General features: G+C 42.6%; 1 protein-coding gene and 1 long non-coding RNA gene across 2 annotated transcripts in view; one reads left to right on the top strand and one right to left on the bottom strand.

Annotated features, from left to right (window-relative positions):
- Positions 1 to 19,348, bottom strand: part of LOC146020597 (uncharacterized) — a 55,616-nt gene extending 36,268 nt beyond the window's left edge. Inside the window, exons 1-2 of the long non-coding RNA XR_014450814.1 lie at positions 19,297 to 19,348; positions 16,258 to 16,385 (exon numbers count right to left, since the gene is read on the bottom strand). This is a non-coding gene — a long non-coding RNA (uncharacterized LOC146020597). The remainder of the gene's footprint in view (positions 1 to 16,257; positions 16,386 to 19,296) is intronic.
- Positions 1 to 27,786, top strand: part of LYPD6 (LY6/PLAUR domain containing 6) — an 85,541-nt gene that overhangs the window by 22,017 nt on the left and 35,738 nt on the right. Inside the window, exon 2 of the mRNA XM_083153840.1 lies at positions 18,009 to 18,142. The gene's annotated coding sequence lies outside the window, so the exon portion shown is untranslated. The remainder of the gene's footprint in view (positions 1 to 18,008; positions 18,143 to 27,786) is intronic.

Below are 27,786 nucleotides of genomic sequence, written 5' to 3'. Positions count from 1 at the left end.
ACCAGATGAGACTTGGCAAAGGGCAGACTATGCAAGAGCATATAAGTAAATTGCTGGAAATGGTAGCAAAGCTCAGATCTATAGGAGAAGAGCTGAAATGCAGTCACATAGTAGCCATACTCCTGTGCAGTCTTCCAGACACATACAGTGCACTGATAAATGCCTTGGAAACAAGACCTGAAACAGAACTCACACTAGACTTTGTGAAAAATAGGCTTATAGATGAATATCAGCGCAGGAAAGAAATCACACAGGATTGTATGGACAGTGACTCTGAAAAATCTCTCAAAGTTACAGACATCAGGGTGCATAACAAAGAAACAAGAGCATGTTTTAGATGTAAGAAAATCGGGCATTTAAAAAGACAGTGTTCCATATGGAAAGAAGAACAGCAGAAACTACTTTTAAAAGGGTCCAAGCAGAAAGTGAAAGCTGCACTCACAGATATATGCACAGATAAGTGGAATGGAACTTTTAAAGCGACAGTAACACATACAAACTTTAGTTGGTTCATAGATTCAGGAGCAACAAGTCACATGACAAGCGACAGAGATTTCTTCACCGAGATTGACACAAGTCATAGAGAAGCAATCTATCTTGCAGATGGTACCAATATCACTGCAGAAGGTAAAGGGCATGGTATGCTCATATGCTCCAGTACTAATGAAAGTGACAAAACAATACCAATTAAAGATGTACTATATGTTCCCAGATTGGAAGGCGGACTAATATCTGTAAAGTGCTTAACGAATAAAGGACTTACTGTTAAATTCCAAGACAAGATGTGTCTTATCCAGAATGGAACAGAAACAGTAGCCACAGCCAAAGCAGAGAAACACCTGTATCGCCTAGACACGACAGTACAACAGGTGAGATTAAGCACACACGAACACAACGACTGTATTCACATGTGGCACAGACGACTAGGACATAGGCATCCAGACAGCATTAAGGAACTACAAAAGAGAGGTCTAACGAAGGATCTCACAGTATCAGACTGTTCAACAACCATGAGGTGTGAATGCTGTATAAAAGCCAAAGCCACAAGAATGACAGTTCCAAAACAAAGTGAGAACAGAGCCCAGAGACCTCTAGATCTCATACACAGCGACGTGTGTGGCCCAATGCAAGTACATACACCAAGCGGTAACAGATATATAGTGACTTTCACTGATGACTACTCCAGATACACAGTCACTTATCTCATCAAAAGCAAAGATGAAGTACTGGACAAGTTAAAGGATTATATAACAATGGCTACAAATAAATTTCAAAGAAATCCACTAGTGTTTCGTAGCTACAATGGAGGTGAATTCACAGGTCACAGAATAGAACACTTCCTGAGACAGCTCGGTATAGAGCACCACAAGACCGTACCCTATTCACCGGAACAGAATGGGGTAGCTGAAAGGAAGAATAGGACTCTGACAGAAATGATCAGATGCATGTTAACAGATTCAGGACTAGATGATAAATACTGGGGTGAAGCCGTAATGACAGCCACGTACTTACAAAACAGATTATTCTCAAGAACAGTGGAGAAAACACCATATGAGTTGTGGCATGGCAAGAAACCAAATCTGAAACACATAAGAGTCTTTGGATGTAAAGCATTTATGTACATTCCAGCAGAAAAACGAAGTAAACTGCAGAATCGCGCAGTAGAAGGAATCTTCGTTGGATACAGTGAATGTTCCAAAGGATACAGAATTCTGAACCCAAAGACGGATAAGATAACCTTAAGCAACAGCGTGACCTTTGTGGAGGAACTAAGAAATGAAGTAATGATTCCAGCCGATCTGGATAAAGAAGACAACGCTGACTCTAGTGACACCATCACAACAGATACCATCAAAGAGGTTGAAGTCGGTCTGGAACCAATTACCAAAGGTATGGAAGAGTGCACAACAGGTGAAGTAAGGCGCTCGAGCAGAGAGAACAAAGGCAAACCACCAGTGCGTCTCTCATATAAAGCTAGCACCACTAGTATATGTGAACCCACATCCTGGGAAGAAATATCAAACTTACCAGAAAGGGAAGCTGAGAAATGGATAGAAGCAGCAAAAGAAGAAATTAAATCCATGCATGACAATCAGACATGGATACTAACAGAACTGCCATCAGGAAGGAAAACCATAGGCAGCAAATGGACATTCAAAGTTAAATACAACACAGATGGAAAAGTGGAGCGATACAAGGCCAGACTAGTAGCCAAAGGATACTCACAAAAATATGGAGAGGACTATGATGAGACATTTGCTCCAGTAGTAAAGCACACAACCATCAGGACATTGCTTACAGTAGCAGCCGCAAAGGATATGCAAGTAAGACACTTCGATGTAAAGACAGCGTTCTTACATGGCGAGCTAAAAGAGGATATTTACATGGAACAGCCACCGGGTTTCAAAGACCCTGAAAGTCCAGACCTAGTGTGCAAGCTCCAGAAAAGTATATATGGTCTGAAGCAGGCGGCAAGAGCCTGGAACACAAAATTAAACGAAATCCTCATACAGGTAGACTTCGTGAGAAGCAAAGCAGATCCCTGCCTATATGTCAAGAAGATAACTGACAGGTGGATCTACCTGTTAATCTATGTGGACGATCTTCTAGTATGTTTCGAGCAAGAAGGGGATAAAGTGGAATTACTGCAGATCCTGAATAAGGAATTCGAAACAAAAGACCTAGGAAATATAACACACTATTTAGGTATTCAAATATCAAGAGAAGAAAACGGCGACTTCACCTTAAACCAGAAACAAAAGATACAGGAAGCCATTGAAGAGTTTGGGATGCAAGATGCAAAACCGGCAAGTACTCCCATGGAGACCAACTACATAAAGGAAATGTACAATGAAGGTACATCATTACCAGATAATCACCAATACAGAAAGGCAATAGGAAAATTGCTGTACATTGCCACTATTACCAGACCTGACATCGCTACAGCAGTATCAACTCTAAGCAGAAAGGTCTCCAAGCCAAGTCAGATGGACTGGAATGCTGTGAAAAGGGTAATACGTTATTTAAAGGGAACCATTAACTTAGTGCTTAATCTTCCAGCAAGCAGAAATTGGGATCTGATTGGATACGTGGATGCAGATTGGGCTGGAGACTCTAATGACAGAAAGTCTACAAGTGGACACATATTTCTACTTGGTGAAGGACCGATCAGTTGGACAAGTAGGAAGCAATCATGCGTTGCACTTTCTTCAACAGAAGCAGAGTATGTTTCAGCAGCTCAAGCAAGTCAAGAGCTAATATGGCTGAGACAATTGTTAGCTGATTTGGGACAGAAACAAGTAGAATCTACAAAAATCTTTGAAGATAATCAAGGATGTCTCGCATTAGCTCAAACAGAACGGGTAAATCCAAGGACCAAGCACATCGATGTGAAATACCATTTCTTGAAGGATCTACAGGAACAAGGTCTTCTTAACTTGGAATATTGCCCAACAGAAGAGATGACTGCAGACATTCTCACCAAGCCATTGGTTGGAGAAAGACATCACAGACTATGCAGAAAGATGGGTCTCGTGGATCAAGCCTCATCTGTTGAGAAGGGGTGTTGAGAAAACTACATCAGATGAGACTTAAGTTGCAATTACACTGGAGGGACAGCAGGCGGTGCTGTCACATATGTGTTTGTATGTCTTACAGTCTGTGATGTATGTATATACTTGTTTGTTGTTGTTTCCTGTGTCTGAAGGTTACATGAAGGAGAAAGACAGATGCAGTGAGAAGTTATTCATGTACAGTTACCTTGTTCTCATTACAAGTTCATGTTATGACCAGTTCCAGTTTATATAAAACCAATCATACCACAAAGACCTTTCCAATGTGTGTCTACTGAATGAAGCTTGATACAGAAGGTGATCCTGACTGCGTGGGTAAAACTCAGTTGCCAACAATTCTGTGCCTCCACAATGCTGCCATGTATGTGCTGTCTGCTGCCTACACATGTGATGTGATGCATAGGTGCCGATTTATATTTTTGCTGGTGGGTGCTCAAGCCGAAAATATAGAGGAGTGACTTCACGGGGAAGGGGTGTGGCCACAAAATAATACCGATTTATATTACGGAACACAGTTGTCTCCAAAATTCTAATTATGGCAACAGAGTTCCACATACATAAATGCCCCCACAGTGCAGGAACATAAATGCCCCCACAGTGCAGGTACATAAATGACCCCACAGTGCAGGTATTCCATGGACACACCCTGGCAGCCATTGATGATGATGATTACCATGTATGATGGCACAGGCCAGCATTGTATATATTACTGGCATTACTGCCCACCATGGGTTAAATTGAGCCGTAACGGGGCAGAACTGCGTTCCGTGAGTTCATTGTCTGTTTCTGCCTGCATTGTTTCCACCTGCAGAGCGGTGGTAAACCTGGTTGTCTTAGAGCAGGTCCAACCATCCGCTGTGCTGCTATTTTGAATGACTCGCCTGCTTGCAACTCTCGAGCCACCATTGCCTGATTGGCTGCGAGTCGGGGACAGATGGACCAGCTCTGAGACAGTCGGATTTCCCCACCGCTCTGCCCGGCGGTCTCCTTTAGTGATGCAGACAGGGACTGACAGCAGGGCAAGGTGAGTGGAAGGAGGCAGAACCACACAGTGCAGTGCACATAGCATGTTACCCCTGGCACCGTGCATGAAAACCCTACCAATGAGCATGTAGGTAAGCGTCACTTATGTGGCAATATATGTAATGGGCTTTACAGTGTGTGGCATATGTGTAATGGGCATTAAGGTATGTGGTATATGTGTAATGGGCATTGCAGTGTGCATAGTCCCCTGTCCCACAAAGCCATGCCTTACATTTTTTGCAGGCCAGCAATGTATGTTACCACTGCCACTGCCCCCCCAATGTATATTTTGTTATGGTGTAACATATACATTGCTGTCGCTATGCAATGCCGTCCTCCCCCTCCGTCGGCACCGGGCAGGGGGAAAGCCGCTCATTGTGTATGCACTGAGCGGCTTTCCTGGCAGCGATGATTGACATCATCGCTGTCCATACATGACGGACTGTATAAAAAAGGAAAGGGATATAAAAAGATATCCAAGCAATTGAGAATGCCAATCAGCAGAGTTCATACTCTAATTAAGAAGTAGTAAATGAGGGATTCTGTGGAAACCAAATCATGGTCAGGTAGACCAACAAAAATTTCAGCCACAACTGCCAGGAAAATTATTAGGAATGCAAAGAAAAATCCACAAATTACTTCAGCTGAAAGTGGTTGTTTCAAGATGCACAATAAGGAGGCATCTGAAGAAAAATGGGCTGCATGGTTGAGTCGCCAGAAGAAAGCCATTACTACGCAAATGCCATAAAGCATCCCACATACAAGACTCCAAACAGCACAGAGACAAGCCTCAAAACTTCTGGAACAAAGTCATTTTGAGTGATGAGACCAAAATTGAATTTTTTGGCCACAACCATAAACGTTACATTTGGAGAGGAGTCAACAAGGCCCTACCTACTGTGAAACACGGAGGTGGATAGCTGATGTTTTGGGGATGTGTGAGCTACAAAGGCAATGGAAACTTGGTCTAAATTGATGGCAAGATGAATGCAGCATGTTATCAGAAAATACTGGAGGGAATTTTGCACTCATCAGCCCGTAAGCTGCGCATGGGATGTACTTGGACTTCCAACATGACAATGATCCAAAACACAAGGCCAAGTCTACTTGTCATTGGCTACAGCAGAATAAAGTGAAGGTTCTGCAGTGGCCATCTCAGTCTCCTGACCTCAATATCATTGATTCACTCTGGGGAGATCTCAAACGTGCAGTTCATGCAAGACTGCCCAAGAATTTACAGGAACTGGGGGCTTTTTGCCAAGAAGAATGGGCAGCTTTACCATCTGAGACAATAAAGAGCCTCCGCTACAACTACCACAAAAGACTTCAAGCTGTCATTGATGTTAAAGGAGGCAATACACGGTATTAAGAACTGTGGTATGTAAACTTTTGATCAGGGTCATTTGGGTAGTTTCTGTTGTCATTATGATTTAAAAAGAGTAAATACAGTTGTTTGACAATAAATGGCTTTACCCAACCACTAACCATGAGTGAAAGAAAAGTTTGTGAGTTATCATTCATATTCTCTGATGACAAATGTGCAAAAAAAAAACACAAATTCTGCTAGGGTATGTAACCTTATGAGCACAACTGTAAGGTTGGGACAGAGGGGGACAGCCATTGTTGCTTTCACTTGCACATGGAATAAACTTCATTTTCTTCACCTGAATTACGCCTGAGTGCTGGTCTTCATCCTTCTACGGGGGGTAAGTGTACTGTGTATATATATATATATACAGTATATATATATATATATATATATATATATATATATATATATATTTGATATATATAATATTTAAGGCAGGGCTGACCCAGGTTCAGTGTAAATGGTGCAGACCCAGGTCCGACCCAGGTCAAAGTGGCTGTGTAAATGGGGTATAAAGCAGGGTCAGACCCTGGATACTCTAGCGTTCAAAGACCAGGGTCCGACCAGGGTTTTTGGTGTAAAAAGGGTATAAGTCACACAAATCTAACTCTCTCTATAAATGTTACATCTGCCCCACCTGCAGTGTACATGGTTTTGCCCATTTTGAGAACAAATCTGTACTGTGATCAGACCTGAATAAGGGCCATAGAGTAGATGCTGCCTGCACCTTCGGGGGGCAGGCTGCCACTTTACTAGCCTTCCCCTCAAACAAAAAAATGCTGTTGTGATTTGAGGGTCTGGGAGAAGGGATCGGGGTTAAATGATGCAAATTCATATCATTAAGCCCTTCCCCCTTCAAACAGATGAATGTATTCATAACACCACCTCATCCTGTCTGCTTCAGTAGGAATTAGGTTATCCAATCCCGGGATCGGGAACGGCGAGATCCTGGGATTTGGCCTCTAAAATGCGGGGATTTCAGGATTAGACTGCGCATATGGTCCTGGGCAGTGCGGCTCTGCGCAGCGTGCCGACGTCAGAGGTCACACTGCGCAGGCCACACAACAGCCGCCGCCTCCTTCTGTGTGCGGTGTGCACCGCGCTGACCTCCCGCCGCCGCCTCCATGAGACCGCCCACCCACCCAGGCTGTCTGCATTCCGCTCTTCCCGGACCCCCGTACCATCGCCCGACGCCACCTGCCCAGGCTCCATCCTCCCGCCTACCCTCCCAGGCTGCATCCGCGTGGCTCCATCACCCACCCGTCCGGCCACACCGCACCTGTAAGTAAATATGCGTGTGGCCAGGGCGGGTTCTTGTATTTGTATGTTTTTGTATTAGGGAAGCCAATCCCGGGATCAGGCGAATCCTGGGATTGGGCATTTTTCAATCCCAAATTTCGGGACTGAAAAAATGCCCCGGGATTGGCATCCCTATTAGGAATATCTGCAGGATATCTGGCCATTCCTCCAGGGGTGTGGATGACAGCCATAAAAATCAAGAGTCTCCCACAGCTTGCAGGAGAGAAGGTAAGTGTGTCCTCGTTACACTTCTGCTGCTTTCAGAGCGCAATGCCGGGTCAGATCCTGAATCTTGATCCCAAGTTCGACCTGGCTACAATCCAGGTTTGGCACTTTCACACTAAACCCAAGTCCCCCATTATATAGAGGGTGACCCGGGTTTAAACATTCTTATAACCCGGGTTGAATTGCCGAGATGGTCAACCTGGGTTATTAGACTTGGTGCAGCAACCCGCCAATACCCGGGTTATTTTTGCGATCTAAAAGGGGTATATATCAACATCTGAGCACCCCTTTAACAACCAGTTACACTTTTTCAGCAGCAGGGGAAGATTTTATAGCTGGAGCATACGCAATGTAAAAAAAAAAGCACCTGTAGCTTCAGCTCCAGCATCCCTATATAACGATGCAACAAGGTGATATTGTTTGTTATACATTTTATTTGATCTTGATTGAGATCAGCACAATTGGAGAATAACCCTTGATATAAACCTTGAGATTATGCAGGTTATTTTGTTTTGTTACTATGTCTCAGTTGAGGATTTATATACTTCCTCTGGAACACAAGGGAAAGCACACTGCATGTGTTTTTTTCCTGGCAAAACGCTGCCATCAGCCAAATAAGTAGATTTAACATATTTAAACAACGGTAAAATAATATTTTTCAATACAAGGTCAGTTAGAAGGTTAATCTGGTATGGAAGAACACGTACATACATTCAGTGGCAAAAGCAGGATTTTTAGTGGGGGTTTCCATATGAAATCCAAAATCTCACACTCTGCAGCGCGTCTGGGGGAGCGTTGACAGCATTGATAATCTTTTTATACACTGGATACTGTATGGAATACCGTATTGATATTTAACAGTACAGATGGTCTATAGCAGTGATTTTCAACTAAATAAGATTTTAAAATTGGCAAGGCACACCATGAGATCCCCACAGGGCAAAACACATTGGCCCACACAGAAAAAAAAAAACTATTGGCCCCCCATATAAAAAACAATCACACTGGTCCCCACAGGTAACATGAATAAAATACATTGGCCCTTTACATGAAAAGAAGAGACCAGTAAATAACAATTGAACAGGTGGTTGCAGTAAACTGGTTTGGGCATCTCTAAATCTGGGGGCACGCTTGAGAACAGCTCAAGGCACACTAGTGTGCCACGGCACAGTGGTTGAAAAACACTGGTCTATAGTACAGGCTCTTTCAAACATTTAAATAAGAAAAGTGGTCAGGAAAAGGTTAAACATATAATAAATAAATACACAAATATAACAGAACCAGTAGCGCACTTTCACAATCTCCCACTTCATGGTCAGGCTCCTGTCTCTTCCTCCTGGCAGCTACTCCCTTATCCATTGCCATGTTTGAGGGCTCAGATCCACACATACGGTAAATGTGGAAGAAGAAGCTGGTACACTGGGCATGTGCAGCAGCTCTGCTCTGTCCCTTACACTGCATGATGTGGTGGCAGCTCTACTGATCATATTATATACCAGTGCTATAGTTGTCATAATTTAAGGCACTTGCCAAGAGGAGGGGGGTTTCCAGATAACCAGAACCCTCCGTCCTGAACTAAGATTTTAATTAAAACTTCTAATTGCTACATCTACTGTCCACAAATATTGATCAAACTGTTATATAAAGGTTAATAAACAATACAGTCTATAGTACCTCCTCAGTATCTCCTCCTCAGGGCTGCCATCAGTGGGGTCTGCAGGATCCCAGTCCTGGGCCCTGAGAGAAGGGGGGGCGCAGGACTGGAGTCTCTCAAGTGTCATAAGCGAAGTTCACATTTCCCTTGAAGCAATGTAGAGGTTGAGTAGTGCGACCAGTGCTGCGGACACTGGAGGTCTCACCGGGTAAGCTGGGGGTTCAAGATGGGGAACGGGGGCCCTGCCCTGCCTATCTTGTCAGTCCCCGGCCACACAATTTCTGCCGTAAGTCACGAACCTCCTAACCGCAACAGCTGCAGCAAACATTCAGAAATTCTCAACGAGACATTGACAGAACTTAGTGATATGCAATCCAGCCTCCAATGCAACTTTGTTTAGCCAATAAATTGACATTCTAGTAGGTATTTTGGTGTATTCTACCTTCATTCATTGGCAAGTATGTGCTAGCTAACCTATTTTTGATTACTTCATTCATTGCACTAGAGAGCACAGTAAGGGATGCGCATTACCCTTTGTATTACGGTAATTTAATACATTGAATCAACGAAAGACATACCTATCAGTAATAAAATATCAGCAGCTCATCTAAATAAGCATTGCAAGGTACAGACAAATATGACTACAAAGCAGGAAGGTATTGGTGTCTGAAAGTGAATGCTCCAAGGGTCACATGTCGTCATAACTGTTTTATATGATCTAGGCTAGGCAGTTTATCTTTAAGGGCCTTGTATATGAGACAAAACTGTTTAGTTAACCCCTTCCCGACATTGCCTTTTATGCTAATTTTTTTTTTTTTTTTCCTCCTTGCGTTCAAATAAGCGTAACTTTTTTAATTTTCCGGCTATATAGACACATGAGGGCTTTTTTTTTGCGGGACAAGTTGTACTTTGTAATGGTACCATTTACTATACCGTATAATATTCTGGGGAATCAGGAAATAATTCAATGTGGGGTAAAAAAAAAAAAAAACGCCATTCCACAATTTTGCGCTGGTTACGGTTTTTTTGGAGTTCATAGTTCGTTTAAAATGATGGGTTATCTTTATTCTATGGGTCGTTACGATTCTGGTGATACCAAACTTATATAGTTTTCGTTATGTTTTACCACTAAAAAAAAAATCGCAACTTTTACGGTTTTTCTAATTTGCGTTGCGTCGCCATGTTCTGCGGCTTATAACTTTTTTATTTTTCCACCTACGGACCTGGGTGAGGGCTCATTTTTTGCGGGCTGAAGTGTACTTTTTAATTAATTTAATTATGGGATATGGGCGACTTTCTGATCTCTTTTAGTTATTTTTTTTTGGGTACGCGATGCGACCAAAAAACGTAGTTTTGGCGTTTGGAATTATTTTCCGTTTACGCCTTTAACCGTGCGGGATAACTAATGTTATATTTTAATAGATCGGACTTTTAGGAACGCGGCGATACCAAATATGTTTTTTTTTTTTATTTTTTTTTTTTATTTGTGAAATGGGGAAAGGGGGGTGATTTGAACTTTTAATATTTTTTTATTTTTTTTTTATTTTTAAACTTTATTTTTTTTTTTTTTTTACTTTTACTACAAGGCCCCCTAGTGTACTTGACCACTAGGGGGCGCGATCGCCTGTACTAGGTTCAGCCATAGAGCTCTATGGCTGAACGTAGTGATTTTATGCACTTCCTATTACATCCTGCCTGAGGCAGGATGTAATAGGTATGCATACACGGCCAGCACAGGGGTCTACATTAGACCCCTGGCTACCATGGCAACCGATCGGCACCCTCCGATCTCGCTGCGGGGGGCCCCGATCGGCGCCGGAGGGGGGCGCCCCCCCTCCGATCAGCTATTTAAGCACTGCGGTCGCTTTGCCCGCGGTGCTTAAAGGGTTAAACGGCCACGATCGGCGAACTCGCCGCTCGTGGCCGTGAGAGCAGGGACCTGGCTGTAATATACAGCCATTACCTGCTCTCTGTCAAGCCAGCTCACTCCGTGAGCTGGCTTGATTCCCCCGCACCCGACATATGACGTAAATGTACGTCATATGTCGGGAAGGGGTTAATACAATTTCATCAATAACTCAAAGCAGAGCTGACTGGTGTCATATCCAAGAGCAATTAAAATAGACCGTTTTACACAATTCCACAATTCCATAATATAAATTCCTTGAATAAAAACACATTAGCAAGCAACAAAAAAATATTCTAAGGAAATAAACATTTCCAAGACGTCAGTAAAATAAAGCAGTACATTAGATAAAGTTTCCAGGGGCACATATTATTTCCTAAAAATATTAAAGTAACTTGTTGTAACGTTCCTTTGCTCTCCCTGCTAACTCATATTTGTGCTTTGCAATATCTATGCAAATACATTCATTTACTGTGCACTCATCTTCAGAGGAATCTAGCTTCATTTTGGTAAATGCTAAATATATTTTACAATTTGACCTTCCACCTTCCCTGGGGTGGTGCACAGTCTCATTATCTCACAGAAATCTATCACCCACTGTTCCCGCAGCTGCTGTTCTTACATTATTTCATGTTCCTTTGATAATATTTGGAACTTGAGCTGTTTTCCCAGTGGTCAGCACCACATGGAGATGTTGGGTAACCCCTGGGTGTTATGGACAGAGCCACAATTTGGTTCAGATGGATAATATTACTGTGAAATACAGTAGTGAGTTTATTGTTGGTGGGATTAGCTACAGTAATCCTGTTAGTAATGATTATCTTCAAACTGTTTTTCTATGTATTTACCATTTTGTGTCACTTTACTTAATTTCCATTTGCACAACATAAGCAACACCTTTTTTTATATACTGCAGGTAACTGCATTCTTCCCTACTCTTGTTGAATATCTTGGAAACTCCCCTCCCTCCCTTCTGTTCACTTCTGTAGCAAAATGGGCGGGTGAGGACCATGATTACATTATTTTCTGTGATTTGCATCATAGTAATTTGTGCAGTCATTTTACAGCGAGATCGTCATTCTTAGCACTATCACTCATGCAGTTGCCCTTGGGTCCTCCCTGGAGGGGCAAACCACCAAGTTGAAAACTATATGTTAATGCGGTTATGTATTTAAAAAATTCTGTCAAACCACTGTTTCTATCTTGATATTTGGGGATAGATATTAGCCTCTGACAGAAAGCTTTCTTAATACAGTACTTCCATGATGATGTCTGCATAATAGACTCAATTAACAGAGCATGTTACTGCAGAGATAGAGTGCACTGGTCAAGCCCCCACAGCGGCAAAACACGGTTGGGGTCCTATGGGGAGTGCCGAGCCTGGACAGCATGGGCGATGTAATGGTTAGCATTACTGCCTCACAGCACTGAGGTCATGAGTTCAATTACCACCATGGACCTAACTGTGTGGAGTTTGTATATTCTCCCCATGCTTGTGTGGGTTTCTTCTGAGTACTCTGGTTTCCTCCCACAATCCACAAATATATTGGGCAGTCAATTGGCTCCCCCTCAAAAAAATGTAACCCTAGAACAGGGGTTCCCAATCCTAATTTTTAATCATGGCCCCCCCAGAGTAACCCAATTTTTTTGTAGAAACCCTAGACCAAAGGAAAAGGTAGAAAAAAATATAAAATGAAATCGTTTTGTGGTAAAGGGCAGGATTTGCTTCTGCATGTACACACATTTTATGATTGCAAGCCATCAGAACTGGTTTTGTCCATAAATAATTGACCATAAATAATTTGAATTGGTCCTGGACAACCTGGGGTGCCTTGTGGCACCCCTGCAAGTGTCCCGAGGCACCCCAGGGAGCCATGGCATACAGTTTGGAAACCGCTGCCTTAGAATGTGTGTGTGCGAACATGTAAGTAATATAGACTGTAAGCTCCATTGGGGCAGAGACTGATGTGAATGGACAAATATTCTCTGTATAGTGCTACGGAATATGTGTGTGTCTTATATAAATAACTGGTAGTAATAATAATAATATTAATAATATAAGAATGTTTGGAGGTATGATATATAAAATTATTATTATTGTAGCAGTTTATATCAGTCCCATGGCATAATGATTTAAGTCATTATACATTGGAGGGTGAGGCCTTGATATGTTGGCAGCAAACCCATGTTTCTGGGAAAACTCCCAATTGTAAAACACAACAAAATATAAAGGTAAATGTTCATAAAAAAAGCTCCCTAATACATTAAAATAGGTAGAGCATATTGCCAGCAGGGGGCGGTAATGGCGGGGATGGGACCTCCAGCTATTACAAGAGCGGAGAGCAGATTGCAGGAGGAAGATTTTTCCAATGCATAACAGGCTTCCTGTATTTATTAAGGACCTGTTACAAATAAGTTAATCATATATTAAAACCATTATGCCTTAACAATGCCATTCATAATACAGCTTTATTTGCTGGGGTTTTTCTAGGGATTTAAAACTCATATGATGACACCAATTTCCAATTGTAGGGAATGGGGAAGTCCTGCTAATTCCTTCCTACAAAATAATCTATTAGTCACTAAATAAACAGATGTAGACAATCTAATCTTTCATAGACCACAAAACTCACATATTTTATTTTGTAAATTTTACAAGAATTGATTTTACCTTGAGACTGAGGTGCAGTTTGTATCATTAAAGGCTGTCATATGTCGGCAGTCACAAGATTAATTGACATGCTGATTGTGTTTAACTTCTAATTATGTATTTTTAATTGACACTGGTTTGTGAAGACTCTGACTGTTCAGGGTCCAAAGGACAAGGTACACGGAGAGAGACAACCAGTAACAGCTGTCAAGGAACATAAATCTCAAAATCTTTCCCACGATCCCCCTGTAGTCTGGGATCACATTATATTATAAGATTTTTTTAGCTCTCCAGGAATATAAATATTTTATTTTCGCAGCATAGTGTTTATTACTCTATTGTGTAGCAACATTTCTATCTTTATGTGTCCTGTAATATACTGACAAATGACATACATAAGCAGTTTTTGAGGGCATGGTCCTTTCCCTTGATAGCAGAATGTATTTGGATAGAAGGGGTGCATGCTTGTATATTGCAGCATTGGAAAGCCTTTGATCAGTTTAATCTGTTTGATTACTAGAAACCACGCCCCTGACAGGGAACCGTATCATTTTGAGGTCAAATCAAATATTATTCATAGGCATTAGTGGAAGAGTCCCCACTACTAGCCATGTTTTCAAGACCAATATCCCACAAACCGTCCATGTTCGTCAATCACTGTAGGTTGTATATGTGGATAGGCATGTGTAGATTAACTGTTCAAGGCATTTTAACTGATCACAGCTGCCATTAGACTTCCTTATTCTGTTCCAGCAGTGAACTCTACGCAGTACAATAGCTCTTTCCATTAGTATTTGCAGAAGAGTTCATTAAATTGGAGAAAAAACAATATTCCCATACAGGACTTCATAGGGGTTAACATTGGGCATATCTGCAATATCCCCAGTGTTTAATAGTCCTAGTACATAAATATAAGATATTCATGCGGAGAGGGTTTCATAATACTGGCCCTTATTCTGGTTGGTGCGGTAATATCCGCGTGCGTTCGTCCCGCCGATGTTTTGTGTCTGCGCATGTGCAGAGGCGTCTCTGCGCATGTGCGAGCGGGGCGTACGGCCAAATCCCGCATGATATGTGAACACTCCGAACAGGGGGTGGAGAGGGGCGCGAAGGGCTATTTGGGCTCATTACCATATGCATACGCCCCGCGTTTCATGGGCGTTCCCATGCAAACGCTGGGCGTACGCATGGTAATGCGGCCGTGACACACGTGTAGGGGGCGGACATATGACATCGCCGGATGTCAGCTGCCCGCCCAGATCCCTGCTTTTGCACGGAGAAATGTCCGTGTGGTCTGAGGTTGCGGGAGCTGGTGGAGCACTCGGTCCTGCATTCGATGGTCTACGACCATCGAATGTTGGGGGAGGTTCCCTGAGATGGAGGAGGCGTATTCCGTGAAAAATACATGTGCGGTCCGTTCGGCCAGCTTCTTACTGCGTACGGACGGAGTTGGCGATCCGTATGGAAGGCGGGGTTTCGCACGCACGGTCCTGGCCGCATATTCGGATCCGGCCGCACCGATCAGAATAAGGGCCACTGACAGGAAGAGGGATTAATACTCGAAAACTCTTAATGAACTTGATTTGACATACAGTAACAAAACAATGTATTTGAAATGTGTTGGTTACATTTCTGATGGCCTGTATCTGCCCCCTCCGCCCCCGCCCATTTTCTCCCACCACCTGACTCCTAAGATTCATTTTGTTTCTTTATTTACGTGTCATCATACTGATTGCCTTCGATCTACTCATAAACATAGATGATTCAAAGAAAGAAACCCAATGTAATTACTAAATGACTGCAGGGCAGAGGCAGGGCGATGGTTTGATTATTTATTATATCAATTACACTGTCGTGTAATGGATTTAATTGGAGGCTATATACTGTACCATTGATGCCCGTAACTGAAATATTCATCATGCTGGGTTAACAAGGGATAGGAGGGAAACATTCTTCAAAGGAAGAAATGTAATAAAACACAAGGATATGTACTGAGAATGGAGGGAGGAAGGTTCAGGAGAATTTTGAGGAAAAATTATTTCACAGAAAGGGTAGTGGAGAAGTGGAATAGCCTCCCATAAGAGGTGCAGAGGCTGAGACAGTAGAGTAATTTAAACACGCTTGGGATAGACATAAGGATATACCTACAAAGAATTACAGAGGAAATAGGGGTTGATGTTACCATAAGGTTAAGAAAGGGGCAGGCTCGATTGGCTGAGTGGTTCTTATCTGATGTTTCTCAGCTATGTAACTAGCGTTCGCAGCACCCTGTGCCGGCCCTGCCCCCTTTGTATGTGACATCACGCACAGGGGTGAGGCCACCAGAACCCGGAAACCACAGCGGTCTTCAGAGTCGGGCTGCTGTGGGGGGCACTACTGGAGAGCTCCTGGCTTGCAGGGTACCGTTCCAAGGACTCTGTAAGCCAGAAGCATGGGCAGTGGGCAGTCAATGGTGCGCCTACGGAGCCACTGTGCTCAGTGTGGCGCACCACTCACCTACGTGTAGTTACGGCCCAGCAGTTTCTATGCACCAAAATTAATCTGTATTGTTGCACTTACCTCTGCTGGAGCTCGGTGTGCAGTGTAACCTCTGTCTGGGTTTATGTGGATTATATCTTGGTGCTCCAGTTTCTGCATCTGCACCTTCCAAACATATTAGTAGATAGGCAAGTTGACTTTTGGGAATCCTAGTATAAAATTTACACTGTAAGCTACAATAGTGCAGGGACTGATGGAATGTGCTTTATTATATGTGTAGACGGGATGCAGTTAAAATCCCGGCGGTCGGGATCCCGGCGTTCAGAATCCTGACGCCGGAATCCCGACCGCCGAAATGCCGACACATTCTCCCTCCTGGGGTGTCCACGACACCCCAGGAGGGAGAATAAATTAGTGTGCCGAGCGTAGCGAGGCACTGGGCCCGCTGCGTGGCGAGCGCAGCGAGCCCGCAAGGGGGGGGGGGCGATCCACGTCCCCCCCTTGTCGGCATTTCGTCTGTTGGGGTACCGGCGTCGGGATTCTGAACGCCGGGATCCCGACCGCCAGGATTCAATACTGAATCCGTGTAGACCAGTGGTTCACAAACGTTATGCCTTTGCACCCTGGGGTGCCTTGGGTTGGTGGCCCAGGACCAAATCAAATTATTTATGGTCAAAGTGATAGGCAAAACCAGTGCTAGTGGCTGCCAATCATTAAACATGTAGAAAATCATAAGCACATCTATAGACCACACATAACTGACACTATGGATGACAGTTAGGGGCAATTTACTTAATTTAATGTATTTTTTTTTCTAAATTTATCAATAATACTCTTGCCGTGAAGAAAATGCTGATAGTCTAGGATGCCATGATTAAAGAAAGTTTGGAAACCACTGGTGTAGACACTATATAAATAAATCTTCCTAGCAACTCCTATAACTATATAGGGAAACTTTTGTTTTACTGGATCACTCCTTTAATGCCCTGTGAATTAGTAGGGATGTCAGCTGCCCCAGAAACAAAGACATCAGCATTTCCACCCTGAGTGATCTGCTGACTGAGCTCTTGGCAACACTGAGCCACGTCTGCGGAGAGCATTGTGCGATAGGTCAGCATCAGGGGGCTCCTTGCTTAATCCCATAACTAGCAATGTGGTGAACTAAACATTCAGATTCAACTTTGTGGATTGAAAATGAGCTAAGCGTTTGATAGAACAGATGTAATACGTTTTAATTATCTTGACTGCCTTCACGCTAATGAGACCACCAGAATTGTACAGCAAATGGGAATTCAGTGGGTTGCAGATCTTAAAGGGCCACACGTCCGAATATGCCACTTGGGTATTGGAAAGGAATTCCTAATAATATTTGCCAGTATATATGTAATGTATTGGAACTAAAGATATTCTCACTTGCGGGCGAATGGATGTCTGTCTATCTAATGTACATCATGCTTCATAAGACCACTGATGATATTAATACATCTTTGTGCTGTTATGTTGAGGTTGTGTTGATTAGCAAATAGTGCCATATATACAATAATTGTAACACATATCATAACACATTTCAAGACTTCTGTACATTAACATATATCGTAAAGCATTTCATGGCTTCCCAATATTAACATAGTTGTGAATGTAGGCAATGTTTGTATTTTAATATACAGTAGGGTTATCTAGTTCCTTTAATTTACCCTTCTTGTGGGTTGTGAACTAATATATACAGTTCTTTATGTCACTGCCCCAGAGATGACTAATTATTTCCCGCTGTATAATATCTGATCACGTACATTAGGATGTAGATATTATAAATGCCTTTATCTGTATTCCAGGCTATGGATGGACTTTCAGAGTTAGACTATAATGAGAATATTTTGCCATCCAGAGGATTAAAAACGTGAATGCAGTAAAATCTGAACTACATGTATGGTAGGGAGCCATACAGGATTTCCTGTTCATTGAACTGGTGAGTAACACTTAAGATGCTACTTGTTGACTAACATCAAGGCTCTTGTATGGTGTTAAAAGTATAATGGCTCTTATTCTGGTTCACGCGCAAAGGCAAATTCCTTCTCAAATGGACAAAACCATGTGCACTGCAGGGGGGGGGGGGGGGTGGCAGATGTAACATGTGCAGAGTGTTTAGTCTCTTGCTAAGCCGCTTGGCAAATTTAAAACTTGCAGCATAACCCTCCTCTACTTTCCAATGATCGAGCTTGATACAATGGGGCAGATGTATCAATAATGTTTTAACGTTTGTTAAATAACGAGTCCCGCTTCTCCTGCATAACGAGGAGAAGCGGGCACTCGTTATGGGGAGATGTATTAACATCCCCCAAGCCGATAAGGAGAGCCGTTATGCCCAGCGTTAACGGCTCTCCTTATCGGCTCCCTCGCCGCCCCGCACATGCGCACTCGCCGTCGCCCCCCCCCCCTGCCCGGCTTACTGGGCATGCGCGAGATCTCGCAAAAAACGCGAGATTTCCAGCGCAGCCCTAGCCAGAAGCAGGGCTAGCGTTGTCCCCACAGTGGGGGATAGGACAACGCTAGCCCTGAGCTGGCGAAGCGGCCGGGGCGAATTAACGCCTTGAAGGCTGTTAATACATCGCCCCGGCCGTTAATCCCTGGGGGATTGCAGGGACAGCCCCGCCGAGCGTAACTCGGCGGGCTGTCACTAGCGCACGTTAGGTGCGCTAGTAATACATTAGGGTCAGACGTAATCCCCCCCAGTTAACCAGCGTTAAGTGCATTTTTGCACTTAACGCTGGTTAATACATCTGCCCCAATGTCTGAAGAACGGTGTTTATTGTTCAGTAAAGGGATCACGTATATAATATGCGATGATTGATTAGATGGTATAATAAGCATAACATTGCATAGACTTGAAATTGATATATTGATGTGAAGTTGCATATACAAGTGAAGTGCGGTAAAACTGTAAACAAAACATAAACATGCAATTACAATTTGTACATAGGAAAATGCAAGGTAAACATGCAGTACACATAACATTGTGCATACCACCTGACATTATGGGTAAAGGACATGCTTCAGTCTAATACAGCTGGCATGCCTGTCTAATTAGGTTGATGGTGACACAGTTTTGAGTTATAAACTCACCATCGAATGCTGCATCAGATTGGACCATGTGAAGTATGTCTGCCTGAGTCCATGTGGAGAATTAACATGGCTACTAGCAGCATCTTTAGCCCAGAATGCATTGCTAGCTAGCTACAGAAAGCTAAGCGGGACAAACTACTTCTGGTATAGATCTGTGCTGACCACAGGAGGGAGTGGATTATGCAAATCACATAAACAATTGAACGCAACAGAAATTTATGCTGAAAGGCATGACACAGAGATTTGGGTGAGTTATTTTGTTTCTGTGCAGGCAAAATACTGACTTCTTTATTTTTACACTGCAATATAGATCTCCCCCACCCAAATCTAAATCTCTTCGCACATGTTACATCTGCCCAACCTGCAGTGCACATGGTTTTGTCCATTTGAGAAGGAATTTGCCTTAGGGGTGAATTCAATTAATTGCAGTATGTGCCCAAAATAATGGGGTATTAACGTTTACCATTTTTTTCCTTTTGGCAATTCAATTTTTCACATGAAAACACAGGGATTTTAAAAGTTATCCTGGATCTTTGTGTTTGTGATCACAGGCTTAAAAACATGGCACTTATTGGGGATTTTGTTTCACATACCTTCAGCCAGGTGTAACAACAGCTATTAGGGATAACTGAATAATTCCCCGCTTCATACACACACATACACACACACACACACACACACACAAATTACCACTGCATGCTTTTTTATTGTAAATTGCGGGAGCAACTCTGCAACGTGTCCTTAATGTGCCCTTGAAAAGCTGTAGGATTTTGATAACATTTGTATTGGGCTTTAAATCTAGATTTCACTTTTCACGTTTTGCAGTATGTCAGTTTGGAATTGACACATAAAAATGTACCATATGTAAGGTGTGCCGGTATCTGTGTACATGACATGGAAAAGCCCTAAGGGTTGTTTTAAAAAAGGGAATAATTTTACTTAAATACCACCGGCAAAGCTGGTGCTTTAATGATCATTTATCTGCAGTGACCATTAAATAGGCTTAGGAGGAATCAGTTTGTGGATGCACAAAAAGTATTTGATTTAGAAACAAAGGGAGTATTACATTTTCAGTCAGAGGAATCTATACAGTGATACATACGCTCAGACCACATGGTGAAGCAGTTGGGTCAGTCAGATGCAGATATGTCTTCTACATGCTGGATGAAGGTCTCCACTGAAGCTTCAGGTGCCTCCTAATAAATCCTACACATCTTGCGTTTGATTTGTGGGAAGTCACATGGGGCCAGGGGCTGGACTGTACAGCAAATAATCAGGCACCTGGATGCGTTCTTGGCCTGAAAACTTTCTTGGAAATGTGGGCAGGCGCATTGTTATTATCGAGAAGTGTGGCTTCCAGCACATTCAGCAGGTACTGTATACCATTCCCCAGTAAAGGTGCACTGCTGTACGAGTGGTACGGTAGCTACATGACCAGTCTTGACCATAAAGTGGATGGATCCCGATGAGATGCCTGTCTCCTTCTCTAACTGGGCTAGGATTACCCTGGTGTCCATCTCAACCATGGCACTTTGTGCTCAGTGAGGTCAGCCGCAGCGCTCTTTGTGTACCAGTGACCATTTCCATCGACGAAATTCTGCAAACCACTCAAACATAGAAGTTTGGCACAGTTTATACTCCACAAAGTCAGCTCACAGCAGGTCAAAAATCTTGTGCTGTTGCAGAGCACTCTTAAGGCCCCCATACACTTATCTGGTTTAGGCCGGTTTCCCTCAATTCAAACTTATCGGGCCGAGAAATCGGGCCAATTTGGATGTGTTTGACACCCCATCCAACCCGATGCACGGTCCCGTGCACATTGGGTCAGACCCTACAGATTGAACCTGCTGCATGTTCAATCTGTTGGATCGGACCCATCAAAGGCACATTGCGGGTACTTTTTAGCACCCACGATGTGTTGGGTCCGATCCGGAGATGTTTGTCAGTGGTAAAGCACCGCTGGCACACACCTATGTGAAGGGGTGGGGGGGGGGGGTGTCCAGCATGAGGGCTGTGGGTGCAGCATTGTGCGGGTAGTCCGCAGTGTCCAGGAAGCACTGAGCACACACTGTGGACAGCGGCGGCCGAGCGTGAACAAAAATTCAAAAGATAGGCCTGCCGCTGATTGGCTGAGAGGGTTCTCTCAGCCAATCAACAGTCTCGCTGTCTCACCGCTGATTGGCTGAGAGAGCCCTCTCAGCCAATCAGCGGCAGGCCTATTTTTTTTTTTTTAATTTCACATTCTCCCGCCGCTGTCTTTAGTGTCCGCTCAGTGCTTCCCGGACACTGTGGTCCGCCCGCCTCACCGCTGCACCCACAACTCACAGGCGCTTCACACATCCCAAAACTCCTGCCCCCGCAGCTCCCCAGGAATTACATGGGATAAATCACATGCGATTTATCCTATGTAAAAAATGGCACATCAAGTGCCAAATCATAGTGAGTTCTCCCGTGCAGCTGCAAGGGAAGCTCAGGGGAAATTAGGTCCGACGAGTAGGCCTAATGTATGGGGACCATTATAGTCATAGAAGATCATGGCTGTCCAATGGCCTCTGTTGAGCTTGGTGTGCAGTGCTGCTTAAATACGGTTCTGTTCCTTGATATTTCACAATAACTTTAATCAGAGATTACAGTTCACAACCTATTGCTGCAAATCTGGGATCTTATTGCACATTCCAAGTATTCACAACTCTCCACTGTTAATACTCCACCATTTTTAAATAGAAGTGGTGAAATATTGACAAGTAATATTTACTGTTTTTTTTCTGATAGTTTACATTTTTTAATAATAAATATTTAACATATTTTCAGTTAATAAAATAAGTGAAATAAAAGTGAAGTAATCAGATGCCAATGGAACAGTGCCACCTAGAGTTCATATTATCATGAGGAATAGCAAAATACTTGCAGACATTGATAATGGGGACCTTTTAATTAAACTAATGCACATGTAACACATAGCAACAATCAAATATCTGCTTTCATTGCTTTCTTTATGCTAGATGGCTGACAGTGAGAACCTGATTGGTAACTATGGATTGTGGCTGCAATAACCAGCGCTCTGCTTTTTAGAACTATAACAATGAGCTTAGAACAATGCATCTGTCACTCACGGTAGTGCACTTGCTTTATTTTCGTTACCTTTCAGTACAGTGTCCCTTTAAGACAGACCATTTTAGTAATAACTGTGGACACTACAGAAAGGTTATCGGTCAGTAGAGCAGTGGCTCTTGCATAAACAAACATCATAATTGGATCTTGTGTTTTGTCAGGACTTTTTTTGGGTGGACTAAATGTGGAAAAACATCCTGCGAAACTGTGCCAAGCTAAACATTGCTGACGGCTTTAATTCAGAGATTAAACTTTATTTTTATTATATGAGTTCTTTAGGTACAATGCACATGTCCAGGCTAACATAAACATTTGTTATAAAAAAATGTGTGTGTGTGTGTGTGTGTGTGTATATATATATATATATATATATATATATATATATTAGTAAGCCTGCCCGAAGCAAATGCTTCAAAAGCTAGTAAGGTAGCTAATGTGTGAGAGAGAGAAAGAGGTGTCGTTTCACTTGCTGCCAACAGATGGCAGTGTTCTGGTGACACACAGACACTAGACATATTTATAGATGATATATCATCTATTTATATATATTTATATATATACAGTACAGCAGCTCACCAACAAGCAGGGGCGTCACTCGGAGACTTCAAACAGTGATTTCTTTATTCAGCAAAGCATGAACAATCCAACAATTGTTTCGAGCCTACAAGCTCGTCCTCAGGATGGCACCGGAGCGAGTACCGAATTACAGTGGGAGTGCCGGATCTATCTGGATATATATATATAGGAAAAAACGTGGAGAAAGAGGCGCTTCATGGTGCATTAAACGAGTAACAGTTTAATGTAAAAGAGGAATTCTCCAAGGTAAAACAGAGTCCAAGACTCGTACCATAAAACAAAGCACTGTGGACTGGATACCACACGATTTAATATATAAAACCAAAGGCAAACTGCTCACGATCAACCAGGCACGGGTGTCAACAAACGACCTGCAGAAAGCTGCACCGCTGGCTTGCCATACAACGATCAGGGACGTCACGGACCACCGGTGGTAGAAGGCAGGAGCAGGATCAGCTGGAAAGGCACGTCGTAGGCCACGCCCTGACGCGTTTCGTCGTAAGACTTCGTCAGAGGGCGTGGCTACTACGCGTGCACGACCAGCCTATAACCACACTGGACCTGTCAATCAAGACCGGCCGGTGGATGGGGACCGCCCCTATGTAACAGCACGGACTAAGTCAGCACTTCTACCCATGTAAAAGATAGTATACAACTGCCGTTGGGCAAACAATCCACTTGACTACAAAACAAGTGAACTAAGTCCATATGTATAAATATAAACAAAGTGGACACCACCACAGACTAGCTGTGGAGTAATTTTAGGATAAATATCCACATAGTAAATTAACTAATGGACTCCCGTGAGTAGGTGAAGTTGAGCAATTTTTTACAATAGAAGACACACATACACTTATATGCTATAAAGCCTATACAAAGCCATAAAGATACATATACATCTCAATAGCGTACAAATACAAAAAAGAAATAATTAATTATAAAAATTAACTATAAAAAAACATGATAAAAAAATATATATAAAATATATATCTATATTTGCTACTCAGTACTATGAAAAATGCACATATACATACACCATTTATAGTAATATTTCAGGCGCATTAGAAGAAAGTCACCACTATGGACCAAACAACCCATAAACAACCCAAAATACTAAAGCAAAAATTTATTTTGGGGGGTCAGTTAATAAATGGGGTAATCTCATAACCCTCATTGAGACCCAGCGGGGTCAGGGTATTTAATCGCAGGATCCAAGTGGTTTCCCTCTTGAGTAAAAACTTCTCATGATCACCACCTCTTTTCCCATGTTTCACTAGTTCAATACCTTTAAACGATAGACTGGATGGGTCAGAGAAAAATTGGGTCTCAATGAGGGTTATGAGATTACCCCATTTATTAACTGACCCCCCAAAATAAATTTTTGCTTTAGTATTTTGGGTTGTTTATGGGTTGTTTGGTCCATAGTGGTGACTTTCTTCTAATGCGCCTGAAATATTACTATAAATGGTGTATGTATATGTGCATTTTTCATAGTACTGAGTAGCAAATATAGATATATATTTTATATATATTTTTTTATCATGTTTTTTTATAGTTCATTTTTATAATTAATTATTTCTTTTTTGTATTTGTACGCTATTGAGATGTATATGTATCTTTATGGCTTTGTATAGGCTTTATAGCATATAAGTGTATGTGTGTCTTCTATTGTAAAAAATTGCTCAACTTCACCTACTCACGGGAGTCCATTAGTTAATTTACTATGTGGATATTTATCCTAAAATTACTCCACAGCTAGTCTGTGGTGGTGTCCACTTTGTTTATATTTATACATATGGACTTAGTTCACTTGTTTTGTAGTCGAGTGGATTGTTTGCCCAACGGCAGTTGTATACTATCTTTTACATGGGTAGAAGTGCTGACTTAGTCCGTGCTGTTACATAGGGGCGGTCCCCATCCACCGGCCGGTCTTGATTGACAGGTCTGGTGTGGTTATAGGCTGGTCGTGCACGCGTAGTAGCCACGCCCTCTGACGAAGTCTTACGACGAAACGCGTCAGGGTGTGGCCTACGACGTGCCTTTCCAGCTGATCCTGCTCCTGCCTTCTACCACCGGTGGTCCGTGACGTCCCTGATCGTTGTATGGCAAGCCAGCGGTGCAGCTTTCTGCAGGTCGTTTGTGGACACCTGTGCCTGGTTGATCGTGAGCAGTTTGCCTTTGGTTTTATATATTAAATCGTGTGGTATCCAGTCCACAGTGCTTTGTTTTATGGTACAAGTCTTGGACTCTGTTTTACCTTGGAGAATTCCTCTTTTACATTAAACTGTTACTCGTTTAATGCACCATGAAGCGCCTCTTTGTCCACGTTTTTTCCTAGATCTACATCCTCTGTGGGTTCCAGAGGCTCCATTATAGAGAGAGTGCGGCATTCCTACCTTGGTCTTTGGTGCCCATTTCCCTTGAAAAAGGGCCATCTATTCACTGGTGACTTTGGACTATAATATAGCGCATGGTCTTACATCTTTGTCTCCCAATATATATATATATATATATATATATATATATATATACATACATGCATGTCTAGTGTCTGTGTGTCTCCAAAACACTGCCATCTGTTGGTAGCGAGTGAAAGGGTCTTATCTGCTGTTAAATTCTATGTTTCTATGTTTCTAAGGTAGCAGACTAGCTTTTGAAGCATTTGCTTTGAGCGGGCTTACTAATATCTATCTATCATTTTATATATATATATATATATATATATATATATATATATATATATACTGTGGATGGCAATAAGGCGTCACTCGGAGACTGGATACAACTTCAAAATTTATTGTGTGGTGACCGACACCAGTGTTTCGAGACAACAGCTCGTCCTCAGGGTTCAACTCACAAACATCAAATGACAGAGTTAAATACCCTACAAAGATTCCCGCGCCCACCAATGCTTAATTAAACTTACCTGGATCAGGTGTGCCCTCTGCGCGTGTTGCGTGTAGTCAGATCACTCCTATGCCACTGCGTGCTTCCTGGTGATGTCATCACCCCGCGTCCCCGCCTCTGGAACGCACGCCGGCGGTTGGAGCTCTCCTGACTTCCGCATAACTGACACGCAGGAGCTAACCCGTCCAGGATTGATCTATGAGCACAATGCAAAGATGTGCAATAAAGTGTCAAATGCTTACACATTAAATATAAACAACAATGTTGATACAATATTAATATATATAAAAAAAGTGACAAAAAAGAATACAAAAAAAATTTACATAAATTAGACGGACAATATTAAAAAGTGTAGTAACCCTTTGTAGGTCAGAGTCAGCCTATTATGAGGATCTAACATACAAAAGTCCCCTTAAAGGGGAAGTAATAATTTTATTTTTATCAATATTAAAAATAATAGTCTGACCTATATTGGGCAGGTGGCCTACACAAGTTGGAAACAATCCAAATGCAGAATAAGTTGATAACAATTAATTAATAAACCTTGTAACCAAATATGTATTAACTGGTATACAGACCAGTATGTGCTATAATGCACAAAAACTGTTTTCTTTGCAAAAACAGTTACAAACACATTTATTACAATTACCCAAGATAATAAACACAAGATAACACACCAGGGTTCGAGCACTACCCGTTATAAGAAACTTTGTAGGCCATGTTGTTCATTCAGCCCCCTGGGCGCGATGGTATCCAACACATGGATCCATCGTGCCTCAGCCTGAAGGAGCTTTTTACCTCTGTTACCACCCCTATAATGTATTGGAATATGATCAATGATTTTTGACCTCACACTGGCAACACTGTGTCCCTTCTGAACGCAATGTCGTGCAAAAGGTTGATCACTATTGCCGCTAGCCAGGGCTTGTCTGATAGCGTGACGATGATTCGCCATCCTAGTTTTGAACTGACATTCTGTCTTGCCCACGTAATAAAGACCACATGGACAAGACAGAACATAAACCACGAATTTGGTAGAACACGTGACCGCGAATTTGATAGGGATACTACGGCCCGTGTGAGGATGATTGATGAACCTCCCTGCCAGTAAAGAACCGCAGGTCGTGCAACCCACACATTTGTAACAGCCCGCCGGTCGGGTCAAGAAATGTGTGGGTGCAGCTTTTTTAGTAAGCTCACTAATGTCTAACTTCACTACCAGATCGCTTAAATTCCTCCCCCGTTTGTATGAAGGCATAATTTGCATTTTATTCAGCCCGGGCAGTTCCTTGTCCGTAGTGATAAGGGACCAATGCTGTTTTACCTTTCTAGTTACCACCTGGCTGTCAGTAGCAAATTCATTAACCCAGGGAATCTTGGACTTAATCTGCTCAGCCCTGTCGGGGGGATTCAATGCTGCCTCTCTCGAGGTCAGCAAAACCTTCTCTTTAGCTTTCATAAGAGGACCCCTTCTATAACCTCGGGCTTCAAATTTTTCTTGCATTAAGTCCAGTTGCTTGCAGGTTTCTACAGGATCACTAGTGATCCTGCGCACCCGCAACATCTGGGAAAAAGGGAGACCTTCCCGTAAAGGAAGGGGATGGCAGCTTTCATGGCGTAAAAGAGTATTTCTGTCTGTCTCTTTAACAAAGATGGAAGTAGAGAGCCTCCCACTGTTAAGCATAATTTTCACGTCCAGAAAATTCACATAGTTATCACTGATGGTAAATGTAAACTTAACAGGACTTTCTGAACGATTGTGAGACTCAAACATCTCTGTCAAGGACTCGGCGGACCCCTGCCAAAAAATCAACAAATCGTCGATGTATCGAAGATAAAGTAGTATCTTATCACTATTAGGGCCCTGAAAGAATAATTGGTTATCTATCAAGCACA

The sequence above is a fragment of the Crinia signifera genome, chromosome 7 (assembly GCF_055691185.1).
Source record: "Crinia signifera chromosome 7, ASM5569118v1, whole genome shotgun sequence".
NCBI classification, from domain to species: domain Eukaryota; kingdom Metazoa; phylum Chordata; class Amphibia; order Anura; family Myobatrachidae; genus Crinia; species Crinia signifera.
Note: the sequence above shows the minus strand (reverse complement) of the source record. Positions and strands in the feature narration are given on the sequence as shown.